At 40.7% G+C, this 7,124-nt stretch overlaps 1 long non-coding RNA gene across 1 annotated transcript; it reads right to left on the bottom strand.

Moving 5' to 3' along the window:
- Window positions 1–4,865: 4,865 nt before the first annotated feature.
- On the bottom strand, window positions 4,866–6,728 carry LOC117076310. Its single transcript, XR_004434316.1, has 2 exons — window positions 6,517–6,728; window positions 4,866–5,093 (listed from the first exon to the last, which is right to left on the bottom strand). It is a non-coding gene; the product is annotated as an uncharacterized LOC117076310 (long non-coding RNA).
- Between the last annotated feature and the right edge of the window lie 396 nt (window positions 6,729–7,124).

Raw genomic sequence — 7,124 nt, 5'->3', positions numbered from 1 at the left:
TCCCAGAAGGAAGGCTACTCTGTGCTGCACAGCTCCCGGCCTTTGTGCATAGAGAAGACATGAGACTAGGCCTAACAGTGAGATACCTGGGACAGAAGGGGAATGAGCTGTTGGGACAAGAAAGAAACTGGGAAAATATGGGAAGATTTCAGTCACTTGTGGAGGTAGTTGGGGGGTAAGCATGCCTTTCAAAAGCAATTTTTATAAACTGTTTATTTGGGAAAAAGGTGTCACATCAACCTCTGAATCCCTTCGACATTTCCATTAAAATGTCCCATTTCCATCTGATGCTATTACAGTGAGATTTGTGAATGTACATATATTTGCCTAACTTGTCAATGTGTTGAGATTGGATTCGAGGTGAGAGCAGAAGCTCTTAAGATGACCCAGCTTTTTGTTTTTGTTTTTTCTGTAAAGCACACCATATCACAGCAATTAAAACTATAAAAAGAAGAGGGTTAAGACAACAGCCAGAAAACAGTGTTCTGTTCTCTGGTCCCTCTTCCATTTTTCTCATACTGTTCTAGGGCTCTAGATTCCATGTTGCTTAACATGTGCTTATTAACCTGTCCTCTCAGCTGTCATGTGGAATCTGCCAATTTTCTCTTTTGGAGGCAGCTTAGATGATGTCACTGAGGTCACTGCAGTATCATGGCCCCCAACATGCCGGAGATGTCCACTCGAGGCTCCACTGCTGGCATCTGCCTGACTGCTTCAGGAAGTGCGATGCCAGGTGGGGGTCTTGCCGCCACTGCCTTGTGGAGGTGTTTCTAATGCCTCTGAAAAACCATGGTGCTGTCCACATTTGACAACATCTTTGGGATTTCCCCTTCCAGATGTAGATGTAGGTTGTCTACTGCTCCAACTACTGATCAATTCTGTTTCTTTTTGGGTTCTGCTTTAGTTCTGTCTCTCCAGCACTCTGATGTAAGTCTGTGGTTGTAGGACCTGCTGGAAGGCAGAGCCTAGCTTGCCTCAAAATATTCCTTCACACTGGCTTGTCTGGGACCTTTCCTAGATATTCCAGCTCTCTCTTACCTTTGGACATGCTCTGTCCCAGGTGCTTTGGCCCCCCCATGTGAGGTCATCACACCCTTGGTCATGCTTCAACTTGTTTACATCTCAGCACAGACTTAGGTCCTCAAGGTAAGAGTTCAGCTTCATGGACAATAGTTTTCATAGTCCTTTCATTTGTATTCTCTCCTTTGATGCAATATTAATGAGTATACCATTAGGATAATTGGGTCACTGTCTTATACTCAGTAAAAATTTCAGCTTGGAAAAAGAGATGAGCTTGTCTCTGTTATTTAAATATCCATTTATTTATTTCTTCATTCATTCAACATATTTAATTAGTAACTACTGTATGCCAAAGATGGTTCTAGGGATTGAGGTCATACCAGTGACCAAGACAGACAAACTTCCTCTCTTCTTGGAGTTTACTTCTTATGGGAGAGGCAGACCATTAGCAAGTAAACTGACATTGTAATTTTAGAAGGTGTTAGGTTCCCTGAAGAAAACACAACAGGGGAGGGAACCAAGGTTGACAGAGGGCACAGGATGGGGGCACTCTTTCCAATAGGGACAACCACTAGGGCAGGCCTTGCTGAGACTCTGAAACACGAGAATTTTAGTTATTTTAATTGCAGGTAAGTCCTTTCCAGAGTTTCATTGACGAAATGAGCTGAAATGATGACATAATGAAATCATCTGTGTGCTGAGGTTAGCTGTGTCATCGTAGCTCAACAATTTCAGGTGAAAATCATTGGCATGTAAAAGGAAGGAGATACTCTGTTAGTTTCAGGAAGAAAAATGAGTCTGACTCTTTTCCATTGGAAAGTGATTAATGGTTCCAGGAGCCTCTTCTTTCCCTCTTGTTCCTCCAGCCTCAGCCTCAGTTTTCTCCTTCTGTTGAGGTTGCAGATGAGGATGGTTTTCACTTTCTTATAACAGGAGATAGTGTGGTTTTCATTTAACTGCATACACTTGCAATGCAGCGGGTTATTTGCATAAAAATGTACCAGGCATTTCTCAGAGCTTGTTTAGACTTCCTAAGTATTCTGTAAAGCTCTAGTTTTATAGATGAGTGTCCAAGATCACAGAGCTGGTAATAGTAATGAGAGCCGCTCGTATTGACTGGCTACCATGTGCCAGGGATAGGGTAAAGTATTTTACCACATACTTCCCCCAAATTTCCTGTGAGACAAGAATTAGTATGTTCATTATACCTTGGGGGAAGTTGAGATTGGACAGATGAAAAGACTTAGCCAAGTCATGCAGCAGGAAGCCTGATTTTCTGCCTGATCCCAAAGTGCACTCACTTGCCATTAAATGGTGATCATTGTCAAGGTGAATCTAGGTGGTGGCATTTGTATTTGACCTTGGATGATGATCCAAGGCACAGAAAAGCAGCAGGGCCAGAATTCAAACTCAGGTCCCCAAATTGCATCAGAGGTAAGAGTTTGGACTGTGAGAGTTACACAGATCGTGGTTTCAACCCAGGCTACAGAACTTACCAGCAGTATGACTATGGGCAATTTCTGTAGCTTTCTGATTCTCGATTTTCTGATCTGTAAATGGGCATAATAGATACCTACCTCAAAGAATCTAATTATCCATTAAATAAATGGATATTTAAATAACAGAGACAAGCTCATCTCTTTTACCAAGCCGAAATTTTTACTGAGTATAAGACAGTGACCCAATCATCCTAATGGTATACTCATTAATATTGCATCAAAGGAGAGAATACAAATGAAAGGACTATGAAAACTGTTGTCCATGTAGCTAGAATCTTACGTTGAGGACATAAGTCCTCAAAGAATCATTTGAGTGATTTAAAAATGTATACACTTGGCCTTCCATGTCTGGGGGTTCCCATATTTGCAGATTCAACCAAGTGTGGATGAAAAATATTCAGAAACAAACAATAAAAAATAGCAATACAACAATGAAAATAATATAAATAAAAATACAGGCCAGGTGTGGTGGCTCACACCTGTAATTCTAGAACTTTGGGAGGCCGAGGTGGGCAGACTGGCTGAGCTTAGGAGTTCAAGACCAGCCTGGGCAACACAGTGAAACACCGTATCTACTAAAATACAAAATATTAGCCGGGCATGATGGCATGCACCTGTAGTCCCAGCTAATTGGGAGGCTGAGGCAGGAGAATCACTTAAACCCGGGAAGTGGAAGCTGCAGTGAGCTGTGATCGAGCCACTGCACTCCAGCCTGGGCAGCAAAGCAAGACTCTGTCTCTGAAAACAAAACAAAACAAAACAAAACAAACAAAACAGTATAACTACTATTTTCAATCCATTTACATTATATTAGGTATTATAAGCAATCTAGAGATGATTTAAGGTACAGGGGAGGATGTGTGTAGGTTATATGCAAATACAATGCCATTTTATACAAGGGACTTAAGTATCCATGGATTTTGGTACAGTAGGAACCTATCCCCCTTGGATATGAAAGAACCTATCCTCCTTGGATATCAAGGATGACTATATTGTGTTTTTAGAGCAATTTTTGGTGCATACAAAGCTCTCAATACATTCCAGGTATTATTATTCTGTTTCACTGTGACAGACCCTAATATACTAGCCACACTGCTGTTCTTTGCTGAGTAAAACCACAATTCTGTATAGCTCTTGGGCAACCAAGACACCTGGCAGGCTTGGCCCCCTCCCCATTACTGGCAGGTGGGTCATGATTGGTCTAAGTCAGATGTTCCAAAAATGTGTTCTCAAGATGAGTAGCATCAATACTATCTGGGAACTTATTCTAAATGCAAAATTTCAGGCCCCACTTGAATAAAAGACTCTGGGGATAGAGCCCCACAATCTGGGTGATGCTGGGTCACTTCTAGGTGACTCTGACATGGGCTAAAGTTAGGAAACTGCTAATCTAAACCAGCACTGATCATCTCATTCCCCTTTCCAATAACTGGGTGAAGCTTAGACACAGGGCCCAATCGTGGCCTAGAGGACCTGAGAAGAAGCCAGATGGGGAGTGTGGAGCATGCTCAGGTTTTTTGTGCCAATTTAAAGGGGTATGTGAGAGTGACTGCCTTCCTTGCAGGATGCTATTTGTTGTGTATGTGACACCTGGACTACTTCCGTCACTTTGAAACTGAGAGAAAGATGTTTTCTAAGAAAGACATGGTATAAAGTTAGAAAATACCCAGGTCTTTGTTGATGCTGCTGAGCTGCTGAATAAGCCAACCTCCAGACTTCCTCTTACATGTTATAATAAATATTATTGATGGGTAAGCCACTTTTAGTAGGTTTTCTTCTTTGTAGCTGAAAGCAAACTCACTGATGTTCCCATACAACAGTTGTCTCTTATGTAAATCAGTGCTCTTTGGAATGTATTATAGAAAGATTATGGCACATTGAAAATGTGGACTTTAATCACACTAATTATTTATTTTTGTTTTCTCTCTGTATTGATGGTGGAGGGGTAACGCATCCATTTCTTTCTTCCTTTGGACTCTGAATGAGCCAAGAAAATGCCAAACATTTGGATGAAGAGAGGCTGTTTTTCATATGGGTCCAAATGATCTGGATGTTTGGCTTCTGAAAATGAAACATCTGGAGCACAAAGCAATGTTTTTACTTTTCAGTTATATTTTGGTGTTATATGGAAACTGTTATTAAAACCAGGAAGAAAAGATTTATGTAAGAAACGGGATCACTTGAGAGCATCACTGGCAAGCTGCCCTACCCATATAGCAATTCATTCACTCAATTTTTCTCATTCCAAATAATTGAATATTTACCATGTGCAGGACATTGTGTGATGGGGATGTAATTATGATTTCACATATAAATATGACTTTATAGACTTAAAGACAGTCTTTGTCTTCCAGGGCCATATGGTTTAATGGTGAGCAATTGTTATAATAAAATAAGTTGACATGGTAGAGAGTGGTAAGGTATTCGTGGGAGCTTGAAGAACAGTGTTTTCATTCATTTAGTTATTCAACATATATTCATCATGTGTTTAAAGAACCAGATGCTATTTCAGGCTTTGGGTCTACAGTGATAAGCACGGTCAGCAATCGTCTCTGCTCTCATGGATCTTACAGCCTAATGGGAAAGAAAGACATGAATGCATAAATACACAAATAAATATATTTATAATGATAAATTCAGATAGTTTTATGAAAGAAAGAACAGTGTGCTATCCAAGAGAGTAACTGGGGTGATGTCATTTACTATGGGGGTCAGGAAAAAACTGTCTGAGGATATGACATTTAAGCTGAAACCTGTAGGGTGAGTGGGAGTGAGTGAGATTAAGTTTGGGGGCATGAGGAGGAGGAAAGGTTAGAAAAGTCTTCTTATAGGAAGTGGCATTTGAGATGAGTCTCAAAAGTCAAACTGGCATGGTAGAAAATGTCTATATATGTGCACATGAAGAGGATTGTGAGATATATATCAAAATGCAAACAATTTTATCTTTGGTATCATGATAATGTGTACTTCTACTTTTCTTGTTTCTGTTTTATGTACTGTACTTTCTGTGTACTTCTTTTGCAATAAAAAATTACTTTAAAAAGTAATCATAAAAGAAAAGAGAGATAAATTGGTGTTTTTCAAACAGGCAACGATGGGGTCAGGAATGGGGTATACATGTATCTGTGGGAGACGTAGTATTTCCAGGCAAAGTAAATGGTTTTGGCAACAGCTTGAGCATTTAAATAACTACTAGTTACTAATAGCATCTCACAACTACAGCATGGCAGTGGAGACAGGGGAGAGAGGTGAAACAGGAAAGTGGTCCAGAGGTCAATTAAGGCCCTTGTGTCATCAGGAAGGACCTCAGGTTCATCCTGTGGTCAGTGGGAGTAAGGTCATTGGATTTGTATTTTAAAAGCATCCCCCGGTGCCAGTGCAGTCTATGGGACAACTGCAGTCATTAAAGAGAGGCCGGGCGCGGTGGCTCACGCCTGTAATCCCAGCACTTTGGGAGGCTGAGGCAGGCAGATCACTTGAGGTCAGGAGATCTAGAACAGCCTGGCTAACATGGCGAAACCCCATCTCCACTAAAAATACAAAAATTAGCTAGGTGTGGTGGCACGCACCTGTAACCCAGCTACTTGGGAGGCTGAGGCAGGAGAATTGCTTGAACCTGGGAGCCAGAGGTTGCAGTAAGCCCAGATGACACCACTGCACTCCAGCCTGGGTGACAGAGTGAGACTCTGTCTCAAAGAAAAAATAAAATAAACAGAGCAACGTTGTTAACAGCAGGCAAATATTTCTTTTTTAAAACTATAAGTATCTTCAAGTGAGCGACCCAAGACTTTTTCTTATTTGGTCATTGTGGCTCAATTTGGGACAATGGCAACTTGGCCAATTCTTATCTGTGTAGACCACTTTGGCTGACTTGACCGATTAAATTATTAAATTCAAATGTTAATTTGACCAGTCTGATGCCAAACAACTGAGTGGGTGAAATTCTTTTGTTTCAGCCATGTGTTTCAGTGTGCTACAGCCCCAGTCTCCCCTTTACCTGGTTGTCACCATGAGTCCTTTGTGGATCTTAAGAGGAAGGCAGCACTATCCTTTTCCCACCTGAGAGATCAGAAAGAGGTCATGTCTGCAAAATGATTGATTTCCTCAGACAAAAATACCACTGAAATATAAACTGTCAATATTGTTTGCTCTGATACCAGCTTTTTGTGCAGGTTTTAATTTTGTCTGTTTATTTCAACCAAATCTGAGGTCTCCATGACTACAATAGAAGAACAGAAGGAATAGAAGACTTCTGTGTTAGAACATCCTAAATGGTATTGTTTATAATAAAATGTGAGTATTTTGAAGGATGCCCATATTTTTAAAAGGTGTAAATACTGTTCATATGGTGTTCCAAGCCAGAGACATTTTTATGTTCTGGCCATGGGTGACATGTGAGTACATTGGAAGGATATATCAATAAGGACTCTAGAAACAGACTAAAAAGATATCTGGATTTCATGGTCAAATTCAGATGGAACGAGATGTGTTTATTAGCCTCTAGGGCAGGGTCTGGGCTCCATATGACCTTAGTAATCAGGTCAAATGTGGCCATGGATTGACATCCAAGTAGTTGTATGAGTTTACATTCTGAATGCCTGAGAA

Source organism: Trachypithecus francoisi, unplaced genomic scaffold, assembly GCF_009764315.1.
Source record: "Trachypithecus francoisi isolate TF-2019V2 unplaced genomic scaffold, Tfra_2.0 Lachesis_group5, whole genome shotgun sequence".
Classification (NCBI taxonomy): domain Eukaryota; kingdom Metazoa; phylum Chordata; class Mammalia; order Primates; family Cercopithecidae; genus Trachypithecus; species Trachypithecus francoisi.
The sequence above is the reverse complement of the archived record's forward strand: the minus strand, read 5'-3'. Positions and strand labels throughout refer to the sequence as shown.